Genomic DNA, 25,875 nt, shown 5'->3' on the forward strand with positions numbered 1-25,875 from the left:
AGATCCTGGACTCAGAAATGGGAGATTTGTGATGCGCTTGGGCTGAAGAAAGAATCTCCCGGATGTTTTTGTACTTTGTTCTTGAAGGCAACCAGAGAAAGGGAGCCTGGGTGCTTATAAACCACAATTAACCACAGAGCTACGAGGGGCCTCAGAGACTGGAGTCCAGACCCTGGTTTTACAAATGAGGCACACGAAGTGCCAAGGGTGCCTGCAATTCCTAGACCATTGTTTTTTCCAACATAACAAACTTTTTGTTTTATTTCTTTTTCCTTGCTGGTTATTTATTTTCAATATAGCAGTGTGTACATGTCAATCCCATCCTGGACCATTTTTGGAGGCATTCATTCATTATTACATTCTATGGGGCTCAAATAGGAGTGGAAGCTTTTCTCTGCCCAGAATGACCATCCTCCTCATCTTCTGCACTTGGCCTGAGTCCCACTCCCCCTTTAAAAGCCAAGCCCAAGTCCCCTCTCCTCCAGGAAGCCTTCCTGACTTCCCCCAGCCTGTAGTGATTCCCCCCAAGGCTGACTATCCCTGAGTTTTACCCAGTGGTGCTTTGTATTATCTCTCGCCCTTTCTAAGATACGCCCAGTAAGTTCAACTTCAGAAAGGGCACCCTTCAAGGACCGACAGCCCTGCTTTGGGTGGGGTTGGGAGTGGTGGGGAGGGGAGGTCCAGAGGAACAAGCACCTCTCTCAGAGCAGCTGTCTAATGCAGGGTGTTGATAAAGGCGGGAAACAGACAGTGTGATACGATCTCTTGTAAAGACCGAAGATATTCCGAATGCCATTCTGTATATGTGCCTGCTTCCTGCTTCATGGACAACCTGACTATGTGAGCTATTTGCAAAGAGGAAGGAAGTTCTGTTGCGAGTCCCTTAATCAGGGTGCAAAGTAAAACTTCTGTACCCTTTTCACCATTACACAGTAATCACTTCTTTCTAAGGTTTTAAGCTGGATTGCCACAGTGTCATTTTTATGTACAGTTAAATATATGATGATATAGTTATATGGGGGAGAGATATATATGCAATCTGCAGTTTTCTACCCTAAAGAATAGTTTGGAACATATACACATATAAACACTACAAAGTATTGGGTAATTTTTGTCTAGATTCTTCAAAGAAAATTAGAAATTCATGGCTATATCAGAATCCTTATTAAGAAACAGATATTATTATGTGGTTTCCTGAGGATTCTTGTCTTTTTTTTTTTTTTGGCCATGCCACACAGCTTGTGGGACCTTAGTTCCCTGACCAGGCATCGAACCCGCACCCTCGGCAGTGAAAGCAGGAAGTCCTAACCCCTGGACCGCCAGGGAATTCCCAGGAGTCTTGTCTTTAATTGCTTCAAGTAAACAAAAGTTGCTCACACTCATCCAAATAAAACGCTTTCTAATTCTTCTAACTTTTCCCGCAAACCATCCAGAGAGCTCTTGGGAATCAACTGAATTTTCAGGATAAGAGAAAGGCACATTCATTGCACAGTATCCATCTTTCAAATTTGTAAAACATGTCATTATGAGACGACACCTTGGAAAAGGATCGGCCAGCTGCTAAATTAAAATATGCTTTATATTCATAGAAGACTAAATACCATGGTTTATCACGTAGATACAGAGAACAGAGTAGCGGTTACTAGAGGGGAATGGGGGAATGGGCGGGGGTGGGAAGGTGAAACGGGTCGAGCGGACCAACTGTATGGTGATGGATGGAAGCTAAATTTTTGGTGGTGAACATGCTGTGGGGTAAGCAGAAGTGGACCTATAATGTTTTACACATGAAACGTATAATACTATAAACAAATGTTAGTTCAATACAAAAATAAATTAAAAATAAACAAATGCATATATCTCATGGTTTACCAATCCAGCAAGACAGCACAGTGAATTGGTTTCACTAAATCTAATTCCATGAACCACACCGAGTGCATCCCCTTCTTTCTTTGGAGAATTCAAATGCACTCCACCGTTCAGCAAGAACAACCCAAAGCGGAGCTTCCCGTCAGGGTCAGGATGTAGCATTTCTGCTTCACGGACAATGAACAGTCTCCTTTCCTCCTTCACTTTCCAGCGATCGTGTGTGCTGGGCAGATACACACAGCACTTCCGCAACCTCCCCATCAAGCCCACGTGACACCCTCCTGAGGCCAAACACTTCTCCCCAGGAAAAAACGTGGCCAGGCATTATATGTTTCCCCAGTAACTCTAGGCTCTTCTGACCTTCCTTCCTGCTGGTGCTACATCCTTTGTTACCAAGATAACTTGTTTATAAAAGTGCTTGTATCATTTACGGAAAACAAGTGACACATGCTCTACCTGGGGCGTGCTGCAAAAGTAAATGCCAGAATCAAGCAAGAAACCAAAGGCTCTCGTTTCTGAATCTGAGGTTCCATGACAAGGAGAATTTGAACTCACAAAACTGTCATTTGGACACAAGAACTTCCCCAGGGTAAAGGTTTCACTCTGAAAACTACAAATACTTTACATTTCTTTCCTTTTTATGAGTTTCATCTTTCATAATAGTACATTCTCCTGTTTCTGAAGATTAAAAATGCATTTGTGCATTTGGGTATATGCACATAATATGACAGATATTAATCAGACTTTCTGTAGTGGTCGTTTCACGATATACACAAATAGTGAATCATTATGTCCGCCTGAAACGAATAGGATGTTATATGTCAACTATACCTCAATTTTAAAAAATTTTTTTTAATTTTAATTTCGTTGGTGTATAGCTGATTTAAGATGTTGTGTTACTTTCAGGTGTACAGCAAAGTGGTTCAGTTATATATATGCATATATTCACTCTTTTTTAGATTCTTTTCTCTTACAGGCTATCGCAGAATATTGATACCTCAAGTTTTAAAAACGCATTCGTGCGTTGCTCTACCACACAATTTGCACATCTTGGGAACACTGCCCCCCTCACTGTCTGCTGTGTTCACACCGCACTGCCGTCCCCAAACAAGCTTGTTCTCCCGTGACCCCTGACCCGCACTTAGGTAAGTCCCTGCACGTGGAATCCTCTTTCCATCCCTTCCCCCACCAAACACTGCTTGTACCCAAGTCTCACATCAGGCTTCCCTTCCCCCCAGGAAGACTCCCTTTCCCAGGACAGATGCTTTCCTTCGTGTCCCCGCAAAGGTTTATCACACGGCATGGCACGCGTCCGACACATCTGTATCCTCAAGCATCCCCCCGAGACTGAGGTTCCTGGGGACAGGACCCCACCTGTCTCATTACTGTGCACCGACAGCGCCTAATCCCGTGCTTGACCCTGGTGGATGTACTCACCACATCTTTGGAGAAAGGGTCGGTGACCGTGACCTCTAACTGCCTAAACTAACTGTTCTGGGGCTGTACAAAGAGCAGCGGGGCTACGTTTCTGCACAAAAAGCCGAGTGTGGGTTAAACCCTGCTCCCTCTCACCCGCTGCCCTGTCTCTCTTCCTTGAACGGGCTCCGCTCTTTCCTCTCTAAAATCCCACCCTCCAGATCTGCGTGTGGTGGATGCCGTCATTCACACCATCTCCTCAGAGAGGCCTCCCCTGGACGCTGGGTCTAAATGAGCTACCTAGCCCCTGATATCCTTTCACCTGCTAGAGATCTGTGCCCAGCCCTCTTCCTACTCTGATATTGCATTTCTGTGTTTGTGTATCTTGTCACTCTACCACCATCAGGGTGTAAGCCCGTGAGGGTGGGGCCCCCGTCTGCCTGATTCACAGCCATATCCCCAAGCCTGAAACTTCACTGCACATAGTAGATGACGAATGAACGAATGAGTGATTAAAAGATTTAAAAGTTCTTCCATCTAAGTCGAAAATTATCATAAAATATTCAGAAAATGCTTCTAAGTCAGCTAGAAAAACCACTAGGTTTACGCACTAATTATTGATAGTAAAACCATCATTTTGTGTTTGTATCTGAGCCACCTGGTGTGAACACAGGCAAGACACTCGGAAAGGAAGGAGTCGGTGACCCTCAGTGCCTGGTTGAGGAGCTGACCTGGTGGAAGGGGAGCCCTCCTTGGGGAAAGGCTCTCTTGCCTGTATGTAAAGACCGGAAAGCCTGCCCAGGTTGGTGTGAAGGAATCCCAACTATCCGGAGGACCAGTGCCTAGAATAGGCGAGACTCTTGACAAGAAGAGCTACAGAGAAGAAGTTGAGTTCTTTGAGGACCCATAGGGATTTGAGTCTTACCGGGATGTGTCAAATCAACCAACAAGTTCAGATATTGGCACCCCTAGGCATTTCCTAGATATTACAAGGCATAAACCCAAGATCTGGATAAATATGCTTCCCACTAGGGAGACATGAGGGATCCCAGGAGCATCTATAGGTTCCGAGACCTGGAGCAGCCCCCAGAGACTCACTGGTGTGAAACCCCAGCTCTCAGGACAATCTGTAGTCAAACTACAAAACACATTCCTTTTGGAGCTCAAGGGCCAACCGCCTCTTTCCTCCAAGGGCATCCAATACCCTCGAGATCTTCAAGGCACAGGAAAATTCACAGTCGCACGGAGCCCCAGAACTAGGAATGGCCCAATTAGCCATCCCCAACTCAGATGAGCAATACTGCACAGGCTAAGCTGGCTTTGAATCCAGGCTCCCCCACTTATTAACTGTGTCACCTTGGGCAAGTTCCTTAACCTCTCTGAGCTACCATTTCCCATCTGTTATAAGATAATGGAATAATACTCTCTCAGGGTTATTGGCAGGGCTAAATGAGCTAGGGTATATAAACCACTTGGCAAAGAGGAAAGGCTCAATAATTTTTGGCTATGGTCATTATTATTGTCATTAATAAATAAAAGTGGTTGTTATAGAGAAACAAATGTTGCAGAGTAGAGGATTGTGACTCAGAATTTTGAGTTACGTGCATCCATTTACAAAAGAGCCACCAAAGAATAGTTCAACGTCCAAAGCTCAGATTGCTACCTGCTGGTTCTTTGTCATATGTACCCTTTTAAAGAAACCCTTTTGAAATTGGGGGGATATAAGCTAATATGGCCTGGTATTAACAGCATGTCTTTGCTTCTCTAAAAGGAATTATATTGTGTATCCGCAGGATGACACTCACCACTCGGGGCTATAATTAGTCCATGTCTGTTAAATAGCAGTTGCACAACTTCCTAGTAATTTACTGGAATCCTAAATTATAAGGCTGCTTTTTGAAAATGTTTTTGCCTGCATCATCTTAACCGCCCAGTCTCAATTAGGCTCGGGTCTCTTAAACCAGAACGCGAACTAGCTGCTTTTTTGCATAGTAGAGAAATTCTAAAAGCATCCATCTAACTCTATCCTAAATTTCACCAACAAGGGAGAGAGAAAGTTTATGTGTCAACTGAGACAGTAGTACGGCAAAGGGAACCTAACAAGTCGATCTTTCCCGTATCTCCACGGAAACACAGTTGTAAGAAATATCATTCGTGTGTGTGTGATATCTCGTGATGTTACATTGATTATAAACAGATTGATTAGGTAGAATGTGCCGTGTTGAGCAAGAAAATGTAAATCAATGACAGACACTATCCAAAGGTCTTTAAAGAAGATCATCACTTTTTAATAATAAGAGAAAAGGAATGCACAGATTGGTATCATTTCCAATGCAACTGCAAGAAAACAGACTCTAAAAATCTTTAAGTAAGATACATCATGAATGTGAAAAGCAGAGCCATATTTAGGAAGAGAGAGTATCTTATGTCAAAATGAAATAAATTTGCATTCATTTAGAAAATTTAAAGTAAATCAGTACAACATAAATTACAGGTACTGGAAATAGTGCAGCTGGTTTTAAAGGAAGATAATTTACACTAGTCTTTATTACGGTATTAGACAACATAACCAGAAAGCACAACCTGGAAATTAAGTCAGATGCAAAGCATACTGATCGTCCTATGTAATCGGTAGCCCTAGAATGTACCTGAGCAATGTAAGTGACATTCAGAGTAAGTGACTGATGGGTAACAGGTGTACTAAGTCATCAGTGATCAGGCCTGAGCCTTGCTCTTGAGGGTCAGCCGTTGCGAGATGGCGGGAGGGCCTCCTTCTCCCTGTTCTCTCATCCACGCCACTGCACTGGAACAAGTTTCATTTCCATTTTCTCATCCAATTACATCTTGCTCAGTTCCTCACTAAAATTTATAGCAAACTTTGCAAAGCTTTTGACCTGTAGCATCTTATTAAACTTTTATGAAAAATCAATGGAGTTCCATCCTACCGAGGCACTGTCCCTCATGCCGTTGTCAGGGGTGAGTGAAGCCTATTTACTCCCAGATCTGATGCGAGAGATTGGAACCGCAAGAAGTTTTCATCTCGCAGGCCAGGGCGCCATAAATAGGAAACACTCGTATTTTTCTAAAATACGGCATTTCAAGAAATGCCACCTTGTGAAAATGAGTCTGAAAAGGTAAGCGAAAGAGCACGTCTTTAATCATTTGTCTTTTTTGTTGGTGTTCTCATCTCATCGCTCTCCTTCGGAATAATGCATCCGTCTCTGGGCCACAGAGGACCCGGGGAGCCGACGGGCCCGCAGAGCTTTGCCGAGCAGGGAAAGAAGCCGTGCTGGGCGAGGGGAGACGCAGTGGTGAGGCGCCCAGAACCCCACCACCTCCCCTTTGGGGCTTTCCTCGGGTTCACATTTTTTAAGAACTGTCAGATTGCCTGTCACCACTTCACCAGGCAGCACCGCAATCCCTCCTCTTCCTCTGCTGAGCCCCCCAAAGGGCAGCAGAACAGGTTCCAGAGACTGTCAAGAGGCAAATTCTAGCCCAAGTCAAGAACTGGGTAAGGAACCAGCGTCAGAGGGCAGGCTTGTCACCCCACCCCAGTTCACTGTATAGAACGTACCACGCAGAGTGCTTCGCTTGGCCCTCTCCCCGGAGCCCTGGATCTGTCCGTCCAGCCACCTACGGGACACCTCCCCTCGGCTGCCCTCTGGGTTCCTCGTAGGGGACACACCCGACCCTCCTGGACAAGCCCGATCCCACCGTCCTCCTGCCCTACAGCTATCTCACCACCGGTCACCCGATCACTTGGACCAGAAAACTGAGAACCAGCCTAGAATCATCTTACCTCCTAAATACTTCTTGAATCTGTACCCTTGCCCACTACCCACCCCTCAATCCCAACTTTGTCTTTACATCCAACACAGTAGCCCTCAAATCTCTCTCCTAGACTCTCGTGAGTAGCTTCCCAACTGTGCTCTCGTTCTCCCGTCTGGGCCACATAAATCCATGATAAACTCTGACTCATAAAGACCTCCCCCTGGCCCCCAGTCCTGACCACACACTCCCTGCCCTGAAGCCCTTCTGGGTCTCCATCAGTCACCTCCAGCATGAGGTCCAGACCCTCCGTGATGGGGGCCCGACCTCCCCCTCGGCCCCGGGCTTGGCCACCATTTCCTGAGCACTCTGTATGTGCAAGGCCACAGGGTTTTGGGTTTTTTCCACATAAAATGTTCGTCAGAGCTATGGGTTCACAGACCCCTTACAAAAATGCGTCTCTCTTGAAGTCTAGGACCCAGTGACTTGAGTTTGGTTTCTGTGGAGATTGAAAATTTAACAAATCACAAGAGAGTGTGAAACCCATACTCCATCCTTCTTTGGCCAATGGTTTCTCTCAAGTTTTCTGAGGGAGAAACAGCTGCAGTAAAAAAAAAAAACAGCTAGTGACCACCTAGAGGGGTGGGATAGGGAGGGTGGGAGGGAGACGCAAGAGGGAGGAGATATGGGGATATATGTATATGTATAGCTGACTCACTTTGTTATACAGCAGAAACTAACACACCATTGTCAGGCAATTATACTCCAATAAAGATGTTAAAAAAAAGAAAGTCCACCAACAGGACTTCCCTGGTGGTCCAGTGGTTAAGACTCTGGGCTTCCACTGCAGGGGACATGGGTTAGAACCCTGGTTGGGGAACTAAGATCCTACAGGCCATGCAATGTGGCCAAAAAGTTTTTAAAACTTTACAAGAAAAAAAAAAAAAAAAACGTGTTTCAAAACAACCCAAGACCCTTCTTTCTCTTCACCTTCCTGAAGTCTGGCTTTCCCCAGGATTTCGTCCCAGACCTGCTTTGTTCTCCTTCACAGTTCCTTCGGGAAGTTCACGCGCTCCTCTGCGAGAGTCAGCCTGTTTGGTTCTCCACCATGGCCCTTCTCCTGGCAGAATACTGATTCCCACTCAAGTCCCCACCTCCTGCCTGTCTAGACCACTGACCCCACCTGGGCCCAAACTCTTCAGGTGGGCAGACTGAGAGCTCTGGGAACGCCTCTGTGCCTTGTGCTTCCAAGAGACACATTTCAGACCCGACATCTCTTCTCTGGGACATTGTCAAATGTGTCCGTGAATGAGGCTGGTGGAGCCGATGGAGCCCTTGGCCACCAGCCAGAGGAGGAGGGGCACAGTAGCCCCAGGCGGGGAAATAAGGCTACAGCCCCAGAGAAGTAAGGCTACAGCCCCAGATGAAACAAGCCTGACTGCCAGCCTACCTCTGGGCTCTTTCATTCTTCTGAGCTAATAAATCTCATTTTTGAGTCAGTTTGTGCTGGATTTCTGCAGTTCCTTGCAGCCCAAAGTATTCTGACTGATGCACGTGGCTTCGATCACCACCCATAAGCTCAGATGGACATCTCAGCTTTGTCCATTTGTCTCAGCTTTTGTCCAAAGCTGTACTACAAAGCAAGAGCCTTCTTCCTGAGCTCCTGACCCAGATGTCTGGACGCTAACTGACTCACCTCCAACACTTCACAGGCGACATAACCCACTGCCCCTCCCATTCCATCCTCTCTCTCCCTTGATTAATACCACTATCCACCCAAATACCGCAGCCAGAATGCCGGGGACCCCCAACCCCTCCCTCTCTTCCAGTAGGTCCTTCCCCTACCCCCACCATGTCCAGTGGATCACCGGATCCTGTTGCTTTACCTTCTAAATCCCCCATAATTTATACCTCTTCCTCCCCACCTCCACGCCTTAGTTCATCATTTATCCCCTGGATTAATACAAAAGGGTAGTTAGTTACCTGGCCCCAGGGCCTCACCAGCCACACCAGAGTTAGGACGATAACAACAGCATTTACTGAGCACAAGTGCTAAGAACTATTAAAGCATTTCACATGTATCACCTCATTCGATCCTCAGAATACCGTCTTGAGTCAGGTGCGTTCGAGACAGGAAAAGAGAGGCATTTAAAGTGACAGGGATGTTGGGGGGGATAAATTAGGAATTTGGGACTAACAGATACACACTACTATATATAAAACAGATAAACAACAAGGACCTACAGTATAGCACAGGGAACTATAGTCAATATCTTGTAATAACCTATAATGGAAAAGAATCTGAGAAAGAATAGATAGATATGGATAAGTGAATCACTTTGCTGTACACTTGAAACATTGTAAATCAACTGTACTTCAAAAAAATTTTTTTTTAATTTTTTTTTTTTTACATCATTTTCCTTCTTCCTGAGATGCTTTAAATGTTTCTTTCATGGCAGGTCTAAAATGAATTGCCTAAGTGTATGTTTGCATAAGAATGTCTTTATTTCTCTTTCATTTTGAAGAGTAATTTCATTGGATATAGAATTCTAGGTATATTTTTTTCTTTCAACACTTTAAATATTTCACTTCACTTTCTTCTTTTTTTTTTCTTTAATTAATTAATTAATTAATTTTTTACTTGACAAAGTCTTTTTTTTTTTCCTTTTTCTTTTTACCAAAGCAAAGACATTGATAAAGCAAATACAATCTGCAATAATAAATACATCTGCAATAGATGCTAAATATCATTAAATTATTGCATAATTTAGACAGTAAATATGGTCTATTTTTGCTTCTTTCCCATAGGATACATTTGATTACATTTTTTTTTAATACAGCAGGTTCTTATTAGTCATCAATTTTACACACATCAGTGTATACATGTCAATCCCAATCGCCCAATTCATCACACCACCACCACCCCGCCGCGGCTTTCCCCCCTTGGTGTCCATACGTTTGTTCTCCACTTCTGTGTCTCAATTTCTGCCCTGAAAACCAGTTCATCTGTACCATTTTTCTAGGTTCCACATATATGCGTTAATATATGATATTTGTTTTTCTCTTTCTGACTTACTTCACTCTGTATAACAGTCTCTAGATCCATCCACATCTCTACAAATGACCCAACATCATTCCTTTTTAAGGCTGAGTAATATTTCATTGTATATATGTACCACATCTTTATCCATTCGTCTGTCGATGGTCATTTAGGTTGCTTCCGTGACCTGGCTATTGTAAATAGTGCTGAAATGAACATTGGGGTGCATGTGTCTTTTTGAATTATGCTTTTCTCTGGATATATGCCCAGTAGTGGGATTGCTGGGTCATACACTAATTCTATTTTTAGTTTTTTAAGGAACCTCCATACTGTTCTCCATAGTGGCTGTATCAATTTACATTCCCACCAGGAGCGCAAGAGAGTTCCCTTTTCTCCACACCCTCTCCAGCATTTGTTGATTGTAGATTTTCTGATGATGCCCATTCTAAATGGTGTGAGGTGATACCTCATTGTAGTTTTGATTTTCATTTCTCTAATAATTAGTGATGTTGAGCAGCTTTTCATGTGCTTCTTGGCCATCTGTATGTCTTCTTTGGAGAAATATCTATTTAGGTCTTCTGCCCATTTTTGGATTGGGTTGTTTGTTTTTTTAATATCGAGCTGCAAGAGCTGTTTATATATTTTGGAGATTAATCCTTTGTCCGTTGATTCATTTGCAAATATTTTCTCCCATTCTGAGGGTTGTCTTTTCGTCTTGTTTATGGTTTCCTTTGCTGTGCAAAAGCTTTTAAGTTTCATTAGGTCCCATTTGTTTATTTTTGTTTTTATTTCCATTACTCTAGGAGGTGGATCAAAAAAAATCTTGCTGTGATTTATGTCAAAGAGTCTTCTTCCTATGTTTTCCTCTAAGAGTTTTATAGTGTCCAGTCTTACATTTAGGTCTCTAATACATTTTGAGTTTATTTTTGTGTATGGTGTTAGGGAGTGTTCTGATTTCATTCTTTTACATGTAGCTGTCCAGTTTTCCCAGCACCACTTATTGAAGAGGCTGTCTTTTCTCCATTGTATATCCTTGCCTCCTTTGTCATAGATTAGTTGACCATAGGTGCGTGGGTTTACCTCTGGGCTTTCTATCTTGTTCCATTGATCTGTGTTTCTGTTTTTGTGCCAATACCATATTGTCTTGATTACTGTAGCTTTGTAGTATAGTCTGAAATTAAAATTAAAAATCAAAAAAATTAAGTGACAGGGATGGGATTTGAACCCACCTAGTACAGCCCTTAACCATCAAACTGTCCTTTCTCGTCATGTCACTTGATCACCTAAAATCCTCCAGGGCCTCCCATTTTGCCTAAAGACCCTTCACGTCCAAGCCCCTGGGTGGACCCTGAACCCTCCTCACCTGCACACACTGTGGTTTGTTCCTGAAGTTGCCCTCTAACCTTCACGCTTTCTACAGGCCATTCCTTCCACCGGGAACTTTTATTCCATCATGAGCACGTTCAGATGACTAACTCCTATTCTGACTCAGCCCAGGTTCGCTTTCTCCCTAACTCTCCCAGGTATTAAAAGCCAGCCCCTACATCTTGCTTTTCACACTGTAAGGTGAATGTTAGTTGTCTCCCCTATTAAACACTAGGCTCTCTGGACGGTGACTTACTCCACCGTGTCAACAGTGAATGGCATATAGGAGGTCTAAATAAATATCTGTGGACTGAATGAATTCATTATACTTGCAGCTGTCCAAAGGACAGGAGTGCCTTGTATTAGAAACAAGATTAGGAGGCCTGACCATTCTTAAGAATTGACCTGTGAATACTAAAATTATTTTACAGCTTCAAACACATTACTAAGTTACTAAAACTCTGTTGAAACTGTGAGCACTGAACCAAACAAATCTTATAGCAATCTTTATAACAAGCAATTGAAGAAAGATAACATATAGTAATAAAAGAAACAGTATACTCTTGCCTTCAGGCAAAAGGTATTAGAAGTCAAGATTTTTCTCAAGAAAAAAGTCGACAAACATCTTGGCAGTGAAATGGGAAAGTCAAATTTAGTCAAGATGATATCATGGAAAGAACTTGACCCAGTAGGCTAGTCTTCTAAAACTATTCAGCTCATCTTGATGTAGTCTCTGGAGGGAATATAATTTTTCTCTGACTTTAACCTTGATTACCACGGGGAAAAGCTTTAAATGGGATGCTCTTTTGGTGATAGATAAAACGTGTGCTGATGCATCACTGAACATGAGCGCGATTCTCCAAGGATATAAGTGTTTAGTCATTGTACGGCCAACGGAATATCATGGCCTATTTTTATGAAGCTATGTTTATAAATATGGCTGATTGTGGAGTACTTGCTGAGATGCTGAATTTTTACTGCCTTTTAATCAATTAGCCATATAACACAGAAGTAAGACAGTTCATGAAAATTTTCTTTAAGAGAAAAAAAAGGGAGCGTAGGTAAGCAGTATTGTCCAGTATTCTAAATATAAACCGTTCCAAGCTGTTGATAATAGGAAACCATGGTACAATAAGGACATTTGGGAAAAGACTTTGTGTATCTAAAGATGAGGGGGAAGTAATTTGAGAAAGTAGCCAAATCATACTGTATTAGAACAAGAAGGCTCCTTACAGATCACAAGACCTTGATTATTAACTACATTCCCAAGGCCCAGTAAAATCAACAACCAAGTGCAATAATATTCCAGCTACAAGCTTTTCAATCCCGTAGAATCTTATATCTAGACCTGGATGTATTTCAGCCCTAATCAGATAAATAATTGCTATACTTTTAATTCTTTGCAAAACCACTAAGTCTTTCGTATTTCTTTTGAAATTATACTGGGATAAAATCCCTTGACTTTTTACTGCATGTTTACTGGTATCACACCATATATCAGATATGTTATTGGGAAACCTAGTGTCAGATTAATCCAATCTTTCCTACTTTAATCTTGTGCTCTTTTATAAATCAGAGTGCAATGTGTTGAAACATTTCCCCATCAATTACTACAAAGCACAAATATTCCTCTTAGTGTAATAATTAAGGCAGAAGCTACAAATAAATATTGCAAATGTTATGGAATCAAAGCAACAATCTTCAATCAGAATGTTCATTTTATCTGCTTTTCGATAAAAGCCTATCACCATTTATTTTACACATTTTATACTTTCCTCCCCCAAATACTTGAGTGACATTTGTTGCCCAGGACACCTATGGCCAGCTTATAGGAGTAGGTGAACAGGAGAAAACTGGAAACTGGGACAGCATTTAAGTTTTTGTTTAAAATAGGTACTTTTTAAAAAGTCAGTAAAAATTTTAAAAGAATGTAACATTCATAAAAATGATTTTATGAGATTCAAAAATGTTTGAAAGGATGGTATAGTTTAGGGGAAATAAGAAAATGAAAATAAGGTTTCCTTTCTGTTGAGACAAAATTAAGAAATAAGGTCATCAGATGATTTTGGGCAGGGGGAAAACATAGACATCTCAAGTGTGTAACTTCTCACTACATAAGAGTAAACTTGGACTGTATGTAAATTCAAATTTTTTTAAACAAGCATACTACACCATCTAATAAATACAAGAGAGTACAGCATAGATCTGGGTTTAAAGAAACAAATTTTTAGTTGTTATGATTACAGGGGTGCTGAGAAGTTTCGTCATGCACCCAAAATACCCCTCCTACCAAGTTAACTGAAGCGTAAAATTCCAAATTTTTATTTTCTTAGCTTAGAATTGTGTCTTATTTTAAAGTACAAATAGCCCTAGAAAAGGTCGACTACTCAGCAAACTATTTATACTTGAGTGTAAGCTAGGTTGTCATAATCTCTCCAAGTGTTGCTAAGAGACAGGCAGAAGTGATGGAGAATCTGGATACAGACAGGTAGACGGAGGCAGATAGAATGAGGACCACACAGGGTGAACTTCAGCTCACTCGATAGTTGGCTGGAACTAAAGAGATTTTTAAATTTTGACCACGTTAGTCAAGACAAATGAAAGAACTTCTTCCAATAACTAGACAGGCTTTAACTGTTGTGCATGTCAGGTTATAGACCCAAAGGCTTGGAAGGGAATCAACTTGACCTCCATCTTCGCTGTTTCCTAAACTCCCTGATCAGGTTTGTTTTGCAAAGGTCACTTAATTATTACTCTGGGTAACAGTTATAAGTTAACATTATCTTCTCCCAGATAATGATAGCATTTTGCATGCGCTAAGTCCAACAGGAATTAACGAAATTCCGATGGCTTACTTCAATGATAAATAATGAGCCACTTTAAGGAAACGATCTCCTGGGGTGTGTGGAAAAGGCTGCCGCTGAAGCAGGCTCCTGGGTGTGGAAAACAGGAAACGGAGCAGCCCACGTTTGGAAGGACAGGCAGCTCAGCGTGGGTCACCCAACGCGGGCACGAGCCCGTGCTCTGGCTTTGTTACATTTTCTTCTTTTTTCTTTTTTGTGCTATCCATATTTTTTTTAAAAAAATCCAATCACTCTGAGACATCTACAAAAATACCACACATACCAAGAGCCAATAAAATGATCTCCCTCATCCAAATTATAAAGGTGCATATCGTGTCCACGGCTCCCACGCTGCCTTCCTGAAATAACATTTGACAAAACTATTATCAGCGAAAAATTTCCAACTCTTAAAAGCCTGTAGGGAGGGTCTCCATGGTTCTGTTTTAGTAGCATCACGTACACGAAATATACTGTTCTAGGTTAAATTGTTATGGACAATACCTTTTTCTTTCATCTTAAACCTGGGAGCTTAAAGCTTTCAATTTCATGTGATAATGTAAAGAAGGTCTATAACCTATAAAAATATAGGAGATCAAAACCTATTCCTTATCAAATCTGTTGAAATGATCTGATTCTTGTTCCCAAGCAATAGAGGGGAGCCGTCTTTACTGTGTCCCTAAAAGCCTCACATCAATCTTGCTTTGAGGACATTACATACCATCAGTAAAATTCAGTTCTCTATCACGTCACATGACATTGCTGCATACCCATCTTGATCTTAACTTAAAGGTTGTTTCTGGAGAAAATGGGCCAACAAATCATATTTTCTTAAACATTTTACTTTAATCATTTATGAGGTCACCCATCTTGAAAAATACATCAGAAAACTTGAAACATGGTAACTTAGAAATGACACAACAAATAATGCCTATTTTTTTTTTTAATGTTTATTTATTTATTTATTTATCTGGCTGCGCCGGGTCTTAGTCGCAGCACGCAGGATCTTCATTGCAGCTTGCGGGATCTTTAGTTGCGGCGTGCAGGATCTAGTTCCCTGACCAGGGATCGAACCCGGGCCCCCTGCATCGGGAGCGTGGAGTCTTAACCGCTGGACCACCAGGGAAGTCCCAATGCCTATTTTTTAAATGCATAAAATTTAAGCCAAATATGATATAAATTGGTTTAAATTATCTATTTACATAGAAAATAATTATTCAAATTATTCTGTTGAGTGTCTTTCTGTTCTTGTAATAGTTCGAATTTCAGGGCAAATTAATATACAATATGCTTTTCGTATTTACTCATTTTTCAAGTATGTTACAATGAGAGGAATTGGTACTGATTACAAATCTGAGTACGGGGACAGTTTTTCCAGATTCTTCTTTAACAAGAAACTAGCTGGACATCTTTCCCAACGGTATTGCTATGAACAGCAGTACAACACATCTTGAACAACATCGGCAGTGCATCTGGAATTTGTAAGGGAGGTGCCATGAAGAGGTCAAGGGAAGAAGACAGAAGAATGTAGGTCTGTCCCTCATGCAGACAGGGCCTGATAGCAGAGCGTCTCAGAGGACGAGGACAGAACCATTCACAGCGTAAACATCCCCAGCTAGGAGCTGAGGAGACCCCTGTCTGCAGAGGCAGATAGCGGGGCCTCGGACCGTCCACCCCTGACGCCCACCCACTGGAGGCGCGGGTCCGCTGTGCGTTCATCGGGTCCAGGGCCGAGGCTGCAATCAACGGTCAATAAAACAGAATTAGGGGGAGTTCCCTGGTGGCCTAGTGGTTAGGACTCGGGGCTCTCACTGCCACAGCCCCGGTTCAATCCCTAGTCGGGGAACTGAGATCTCGCAAGCCTCGCAGCGCAGCCAAAAAGACAACAACAACAGAATTGGGGCCAAGCCACTTAGGACGTCTGCAGTGGCAAGACTAGTTACCATTATTCCATCTCCTACGTTACTGTCCGACTCCCCTCCGCTAGAGTGCAGGGACACCAGCGACAGGACTCTGTAAAAGGCCGGTCCTGGCTGTGGACAGGGCCAGGCACCTCGGTGGTGACACAACATAAACTTCACTGCATGAAATCCTGGAAGTTGATGTAAACAGCTTTTAATAGCAGTGAACATTTGTCGGCTTTGTTTAGACCATCTGGATGTTCCATTGTGTTCGGCTGAACGCCGACTGCCTCTGGGTGACAGTTGATGTATGTTAAGTACAAGCAAAGTGCCTCGCCCGCTCTGGGACCCTGAGAGAGAACTTTCAGGGTTTTGTGGAATATTCTCTCAGATCTGCATCCTTCATGGCGCCGTGCCAAAGTCCTCCGGCTTTTTTTTTTTTTATCAAAGGAGAGGTTTGCTTTTACTGTTTAAAAGGTTAGGAAAACTATGCCAAAGTTCTTCCAGGCAGCTTGGAGAGCTCGGGCTGACAGGAACGATTTTCAATATGGAGGAAAGAATAAAGAGACCCTGGAAGGATGCAGGCTCTGCTTGTCTCGCATGCAGTACGTCTGAGGAACAAGCCATTACAGCGCCACCGAGGAAACCTCGCCAATAAACACAAAGCCGCTGATGATCTGGAGAGGAGAGATGGTCTCTTAAAAGCACAGCCTATTCCACCTGCACAAGCCAGCACGGGATGCGCAACTGTGCGCACGTAGGTGCCCCTTCCAACCCGAAGCGGCTCCTCCTCTTGGCCCTGATGCTGCACAAGTGAGAAAGAGCCACGACAAAAAGAGCGGGAGAACTAAGCTCGTGACCCAGCCTAAAATTTACACAAGCACAGCTGGAGACCCGCAGAGCAAAGGAAGGGCTTAGAAGTCTTCCCGACTCGCTCCCCAGCCCGCTGGCCTTATGGGAACATCTGTGAGATGCTTCACATCCCCTTCTGTCGCACCCACTGCTGGCGCTGCCGCCTGTGTGAAACTGGGGGATGTGGGCCCCGGAGCCGGGAGTGCTCGAGATGAAAACACTACTCTGTTTCGTTTCGGTTATTTTTCTTTTTACTACGTCAGTTTAAAAACGGTTTAATAAGTGGGATTTCATTTTACTGTACAAGACGGAGAAACTAGATGATGGATATGTAATGACTTGATCTCAGATTGTTCACGTGGGAAACACGCTGATAGCCCCCTGTGTTTGGAGCATTGCCAAGTCTCGATGGACAGTAGAAATAAGGGGCAGAAGTTCCACGCGTAAGCGAATTCTATGATTTATGTAACACTGGATACGTGATTCAGACAACACGTGGTTCTTACGAGGACCACAATTGCTGTGCTGCCCTTCTTTATCTTGGGGGGCATGCTATAAGCCCGGAGAAGCCTGCAGGAAAAGAAGAAATGGTGAGAACCAGATAGACTAATCTGTGAAATGGGTATAGTGCACCATCGTACAGTCCTTCTGAGGATTAAGGAGACAGTGCATGTAAAGATGTCATGTACAATACAATGTAATGTATTCCAACAAAAGGCTGAAAAATTATCATTATTATTAGAAAATCGGTACTGAAAATTTGATTATGTAAAGTCGTTACATGGGCAAATAAGGACCCACAAATACCGTTTTTTAAAAATACATTAATAAACAGGTAAAGAAGTTATTTTTTTGAGAGAGAGCTCTATGTTATGTTCTTTGGAATAATTTATATCAAATGTTCTAAGTTACACTATAGATTAACTACGTACCAAGAGCAAAATAAACCTTCCAAGGGCTTCTAAAAATTGCCCTTATCTCCTAATTCTTTTCACGATTACAAATTGAACAAAGAAACCCTACAAAATAGTTCAAAAGAAAGCACAGAGAAATGTATTGCAACCGTTAAATAAAATTTATACGTACATTATTGTGTGCATTGAAAGTACCACTCTGAGAATCATTTTCGAAGGGCCTAGAACAGTGGCTGGCACAGGATAGAAGCACAAGTATTCACTGAATAAATGAGAGAACCCTTAAAGATCCCAGATACATAATGCTACAATGCAGTCATCGACTGTCAGCAAACATCGAACGTTATTACCACAGCAAATGAGTTTCTAACGTAACAACATACAACAACAACAAAAACTGACAAAAGAGTTAGAATTTTTGGAAACAGCGTGGCTTCTTTTCATCAGACCCTAACTGATTTTCAAAGGATGGTGAAGTAGATATTGACTAAACAATTGTTATGATTTTTTTTAATTCACAGTTTTTATTTCCCATTGAATCTTACATTATAGATTACAGATTTCAAAGTGCTTTCACACTCATTATCTCATTAGGAATGACCTGTCTCGAAATTAACACAACATTGTAAATCAACGATACTTCAATAAAATAAAAAATAATAAAAATTTGAAAAGAATGACCCGTCTTTATGCCCTTCTCTCTGAAACAAAACACAGCTTAAAGTATGCTGTCTAAAGAATAACTATAGTTGAATTATTAGACTCTTGTTTGATTTTCCATTCACTTCTCACCTCTCTCAAATTAAATCACACCCAAAATAACATGTGTTATGCAAAGGGATTGGACAAATGGTTTCTGGGCCAAATTGTGTCACCCAAAGATGGCGTCAGCATCTCTCATTCCACAAGCTCTTCTGAAACCTGACCTTGATGCTCCCCTCTCCTCGAACCAGAGTAGACCTTTACGCCTGCTTCAACCAAGAGTATGGCAGAAGTGACGCTGGGACTTCTGAGGTTAGAGCTTTTAAATGCCGTGTACTTTGCCTTGTTCTCTTGGGACACTCGGTCTTGGAACCTGGCCATCGAGCTGGAAGGTAACCCTCGGGGAGGGCCACCTGGGGAGGCTCCCGGCCCACAGACCTGGCTGAGTTCCTAGCTGACAACCAGCACCAATTTGCCGACCATCTGAATGAGCCGCCTTGGAGGTGAAGCCTCAGCCCCTGGTCCAGCAGATGAACCAGCCCTAACTGAAAATACATGAGCAAAATAGATGGTTTCTTTGTTTCAGATGACTAAGTTTTTATGCAGAAGAATACAAGCAAGCATTCTAGCACTAGAATTCTAAGATCCTGCAAAAACTGTTCTATGTTTTTTATTTATAATATTTTGCTTACGTGGTTGATAGAGTACAATGACTATTTATGGACTTAGAAATAGTGAGTTAGATTTTAGTACTAAACAGACTATACTGAAGCTTTTTTTTTTTTTTTGAAAGGAGCTTACCCTTTATTTTATTTTATTTTATTTATTTATTTATGGCTGTGTTGGGTCTTCGTTTCTGTGCGAGGGCTTTCTCTAGTTGCGGCAAGCGGGGGCCGCTCTTCATCGCGGTGCGCGGGCCTCCAGACGCGCAGGCTCAGTAGTTGTGGCTCACGGGCCCAGTTGCTCCGCGGCATGTGGGATCTTCCCAGACCAGGGCTCGAACCCCTGTCCCCTGCATTGGCAAGCGGATTCTCAACCACTGTGCCACCAGGGAAGCCCTATACTGAAGCTTTTATCTGAACTTCCTATTTCCCTTCACCTACAAAACACAAGTAATAATGTAGGTTTCCCTTATGCTTTCCAGAAGCTGTTCATGACAGAGGCTGTGAAACTACAACACAGACTTCAAATTATTAGAGCTTATAAATACTATTAAGTCAGCTGAATAAACTGAGCCAGAAGTATATTTTAAAAAATTATAAAACCTTTCTTTAAGGTATAAAGCTTCATTGTTGATCAAATGAAGGAATGTAAATGGAAAAACACTTCGTAAACTATAAAACATTTTACTAGAGAAGTTGAGATTTAAAAAAAAAAAACTTACCATTTCGAAGTCTGTTAGCTCCAGTTAGATATACATGATCAAAACATTGTAAATAATACATTTATAAATTCATTAATCCTTTTTAAAATTCCAGACTAATGAAAAATTGTGCATTTTTAAACAGCTACTTTGGCAACAGGGGATTGGATTAGATGACCTCTCAAAGTTCTTTTCAGGACCCATGAATCTGAGAAATGCAAGCTGCCTTGCTATCCACAGACACCAGATCCAGAGGATTTTAAATCTAATTTCATTTACTTAAATTCTGTGTATTCTGCAAAACTGAAGAAGTTCACCTCAATGCCTATATTAATGAAGTAATAATTAAATCAAGCTTCGTAACAAATATCACGAATGTAAAGATCATTCATTTCTCAAAAACATGAATATTATTTTCCTCTGATTTTATAAATTATCGCTGAGTATTTTTAATTTTTAAAATGCAACACTCTTACAATAGCTACAGAGAAAGTGGGATTATAAATCAACAGAATGTAGTCTTCAAAAGAGCGTAGTCCTAAATAATCATATTTCATGCAGGTCCCCAAAATAAGTAGTAAAACATTTCTTAGAATCCTGTTGAAGATATTTTACTGAGGGGATTTTGAATGTGTTAAGTGGAATCAAATTAATATTCATGACTTCATCTGCATAAGCACTGGAAGAGCCTTATTTGATTCCTCAATTATCTGTATAAATATGTGTTTAAATATTTGCTACCTCGGAAACAAAACCAGCAACTCATTAGATGTTGGGAAAATTAAAGCAAAACCTGAAAAGCAAATTTTGATCCAACGTAGCAGTAGGAGTTGATTCCCAAGCATCTGTACCGTAAAATGTAATGTCCCCTAGTTTTGTAAAAAGTGAAGATGCTAATTCTGCTGATGAAGATATTGTTTCCCCCCTCTTGTGCCCTATTCATTATGCAAGGCTGCAGAATATGAAGTGTGGCGGTGTGATCCGGCCGATCTAATGATATCCCACACCTGCTCATCTGGTACCATTTTAATTAACACTCCAAGGAGGTTTGTCAAGAGTAATCAAAAACATTGTCGCTTATAAAGCTGTGGCAACAAATCAATAGTTTTCATCAGAAAAGGTAAGGTCTGGCATAACTGAACCATTTAATTGCTTCATTCCAATAAACAAAAACTGCACATTTTAATGACTTGATTCGGGAGATCAATATCGAACCGCAGATCGCATTAAACAGCAACACGTGGTGGGGTATTCGCAGCCCTTTCCCTTCCGAAAGCCGCATTCCTCTTTTTTATTTCATCCCCGAGTGGCAGTGGGTGGTTGCACCCACGCGGGGCTGTGATTTATATCCGAGGGGTGACCTCTAGGGCCGTAAGACTGGGACGGGTGACTAGTTCTCAATGGTAAGCTACTGGCACTTGACAAAGTGCCTGAAGCAGAATGAATTTATTTCTCTTTTCCTCAGTCATCAACAGGCTCTGCCCTGACCCCTGCTCTGACTCCTATAACAAGATCTCCTGTCGCCGCCGGAAAAATTTACTGTCGTGTCTCCTCTCATTGAGCCCGAGTGAGGACTGCTGTCACCTTCAGTGAACTGAGTCCGCAGGAGATTTAACTGAACACCAGTCCTCGTTTAAAAGCTAAGGAAGTGCATTTCCTATAAAGCAGGCGGCATTCAAAGGCATCTGTTTGCCAACGGCATGATTTTCTAAAACGTGAAATCTTTCTTCGGGCTACATTTAAGGCAAAGCAACACTGGGGCCCCCAAACTCACTGATTCGTGTGGTGCCGTGAACGCAAAGCTCTCGTGAAAACTACAGACTCTCTGTTCATCATCAGTTGCCATAAGAAGACCAACGTCCCCACGGCATTTAAGTCATTTTGAAGGTTACTCCAAAACAGGAATTCTTAACCGTTGAAAAATATTGTATGTGATATGCATAAACGGAACCCTGTCAAATTCCGCTTCCAGAAATTCGCAGATACGCAACAGGAAATAAAGACATCAGGTTAAGCATTTTAAGCAGTCTGATGTGCTCTTGCATCTTTCTTCATGGCGATATTTTTAAATCCATTGTCAAAAAGGACTTTTCAACAGTGACTTCAAAAATACCCAGATATTAAGTCTCAGCCTGTTGGAACATTCACTACTGAAACACAAACATGAAGCGTAAACCCACATTTATAAAATGTACACGATCTTAATAATCTGCTTAAAATAATTAAGCAATCAAAATGAACATTTGCAAACGCTCGTGTCAACAACAAGGCAATTAAAAGACTGACGTTTGATGGTTTCTTCCATCTCACTAAAGCCTGATGCCAAATTTCCACTCCCTCTTTCATTTTCAATTCTTCCACCCTCCCTGCTTCACAGCTCCTGGCTATTGGCTTTTATAATCTGTCCCCAGGGAGTGAGGAGTTATTGCCCCTGTCGATGGAAGAGAAAGGGATGTTATTCCCTTGTCACCCTCTGCGGCTGCAGCAGATTCCGAGCGCTGATGAATAGCCTTCATTGGAGAAAGGTGCCTGAGATGCGGTTAGTCCTCAGGCCTGTCAGATCCATCTACCTGTGCCACTGGCATTACTTACTGGAGTCAGAGTGACACTTGGTGTCTCCAGAGTCGACCAAAAACCTTCAGGAGCAAACACTGCACGGGCCATTCTGCTGCCCTGGGGTAAACACCAAGACAGATGTCCAAAGATGCTACACCCTTGCATCTTTGGCATGACGGTAAATGCAAAAGTTGCTTGGCAAAATCCTTCAGAATTGCACCAAGTTTATTTTTTTAAGATTTCTTCCTTTTAATTAATTAATTAATTAAGTTATTTATTTATCGGCTGCTTTGGGTCTTCGTTGCTGGGCGCGGGCTCTTTCTAGTTGCGGCGAGCGGGGGCTAGGCTTCGTTGCGATGGCTCCTCTTGTTGCAGAGCACGGGCTCTAGGCGTCCGGGCTTCAGTAGTTGCAGCACGTGGGCTCAGTAGTTGTGGCGCATGGGCTTACTTGCTCCGCGGCATGTGGGATCTTCCCAGACCAGGGCTCGAACCCGTGTCCCCTGCACTGGCAGGCAGATTCCTATCCACTGTGCCACCACGGAAGTCCCACGCACCAAGTTTGTTTTTTAAGGCACTGAGTATGAAGTAAACATTGTGACAACTTATGAGAAAGCTGAGGGAAGCTAATACAAAACATTTGGGCATGCTGCCGCCCTTGTCAGACTGTTTTCCATCATTTGATTTTTCTTGTTACTGTGATTTCATCATTTCTTCATGACAGTTAGGAGACTGGAAATCTCTACTTAATTCGTAACTTTCAGGCCCACATTTCTCTCTTTTTCTCTCCGATTTAAAATATGAATAACTGCTTCCGTCAATTGTGAAAAAGTCATTATGTACAAAATGATTTCTTAAATTTTATTATGACAAACGTAATATTTTACAGGGCAAGAAAATAAATATTAATTTCTAGAATTCAGTCTTGAGTTTCCCATCCCAAGAAATGTCTTGGCAGGCTCTAAGCTGTGAGGATTTTCTTAACCAAGGTACAGAGAACCTTTTATTCTTTCTGTCTCTGGTTTGCCCCACATCTGTCCCTCTACCTGCTGTGTTTACCCCGAGGTGGGTGACCAGTGGGAACTCGGCAGTCACCACACACGGCACCTGAGGACCAGCCTGTGTATTGGACTCCAAGATTGTTTGGCCACAAGACTTACCAGGAGCCTGAACCCTGTATATTATTCATTTATAAATATATAATATACAGCTACAGGTCCCAAACCCTCAGCCAAAATCCTCAGAACCAAACATGCTTCAGAATTTTTCTGATTTCAGCAAGGTAATAGGGTGCGTACACCGTACATCACGTTACGTTCCTTGGAAATCAAGGGCACCCCCCAGCCCCCGTGAGGAAACTTCAGGACTTCTGCACAGAAACATATGATTATTCTGATGACTCGCATGAATTGGGCTCAATAAAAGCTATAAATAGCCACACATCCATTCCGGTCAGTTCAGGCTGAGCTGACGACTGAATTAAAAAATAACTTGTGGCTTTTGGAGCTGCTGGACACCAGGATAAGGGATTGTGAACCTTTACCACTACATTAGTCAGGCTGTAAAACTTAGGCCAAAAAACGGATAAAAGGGAGATGAGATAAAAATAGAAAGGGAAGCTCTCACATTTTCCTTTTGTGGGCCTTCACTGCGCACACTTCATTTTGGAAACCACTGGACGCCAGTAGACACACTGCCCTCAGGTTACAGGAGGTGTGGGCACGGCTGAAAGCTGCTGCAAACAGGAGGACACGGGGCCACGGAACAGCTCCGTGGTTCTCCCTGCCCACACAGAAAATGCGAAACTTCCAATTGTCTACCACTGAAAGCCAGCCGACACCCAAGCCGCCGGTCCAGCCTCTAACTCCTAAGGCTACCCGGTGCCTGTCTAGGTAGACTTACCTATAACCAGGAGGGAGGAGGAGAGGTCACAGCTTGAGATTAGCACGGTGACTGGAGAAGAACAAGTCCTTTGCTAAACTGACTTGTTTATTCATGACTGGGGGACGTACAATCGTTGACGGTGTGTGTTTACTAGAACTCTTCCAAGTGACTAGGATTAACACCAGTTTTACTTCTCTAGAATTGACCCAGCCTTACCAGGTCTCGTAGTAACATTTTAGTACGAGGCGATAATAATCCATTTCCCAGACAGACCTCTGCTCTCCGCCCACCTCCTCCCCCCCCCCACCCCCCCCACCCCCCCGCCCCCCGCCCAGGGGCCAGGTGAACTGAGGAGCAAAAGAGGCTGAAGCACACAGATAAAAGGTAGGTTTTTGCTTGAAATCCTCAGTGAAGGAAGTTTAAAATTGTAGCATAAAGCGCTTTCCACAAAGAGCTACCATTCATCATAAGTGGCTCTTCCCGCAACCCTGATGGTCAAGCCCTCGTTCGCTCTTATTCACATTTTCTTTTTTTATAATCTTTTATTTATTTATTTATTTATTTATTTTATATTTTTTAATTTTTGGCTGTGTTGGGTCTTCGTTTCTGTGCGAGGGCTTTCTCTAGTTGCGGCGAGCGGGGGCCACTCTTCATCGTGGTGCGCGGGCCTCTCACCATCGCGGCCCCTCTTGCCGCGGAGCACAGGCTCCAGACGCGCAGGCTCAGCAGTTGTGGCTCACGGGCCCAGTTGCTCCGCGGCATGTGGGATCTTCCCAGACCAGGGCTCGAACCCGTGTGCCCTGCATTAGCAGGCAGATTCTCAACCACTGCGCCACCAGGGAAGCCCCACATTTTCTTTTAAAGAGAAGGGCCATAGGAGGCCAAATGAAGGACTGGTGATGTCAGGGAACACCTCGACTACTCCTAAAGGCGATAATTGTCTTCCCTCTCGATTTTCCCTTTGGCTTATACTTATTTTGCGCCTGCTTAGACCACAGGGGCAGTGCTTTTCCCACCACTGGTCCCTGCCCCAGTGACAGTACTAGGAACTCAAGCAGAGAGTGGACTCCACCCTCCACCCCTCACCCCTCCAATCTCCCCCAGGGAGGGCCCTGGGCCTGATGGGACAGAAAAGAATCTTTGGTGATTAATGCAGAATGCTCTAGAAGTTCACACCAGCTGTGCCCTTTTTATTTTTTTTATTTTTTAACAAATTTATTTATTTATTTATTTTTGGCTGCGTTGGGTCTTCGTTGCTGCGGGCAGACTTTCTCTAGTTGCGGCGAGCGGGCTTCTCATTGCAGTGGCTTCTCTTGTTGCGGAGTACAGGCTCTAGGCGTGCGGGCTTCAGTAGTTGTGGCTCGCGGGCTCTAGAGCGCAGGCTTGTGGGATCTTCCCGGACCAGGGCTCA

This window comes from Eschrichtius robustus, chromosome 3 (genome assembly GCF_028021215.1).
Source record: "Eschrichtius robustus isolate mEscRob2 chromosome 3, mEscRob2.pri, whole genome shotgun sequence".
Taxonomy (NCBI): Eukaryota; Metazoa; Chordata; class Mammalia; order Artiodactyla; family Eschrichtiidae; genus Eschrichtius; species Eschrichtius robustus.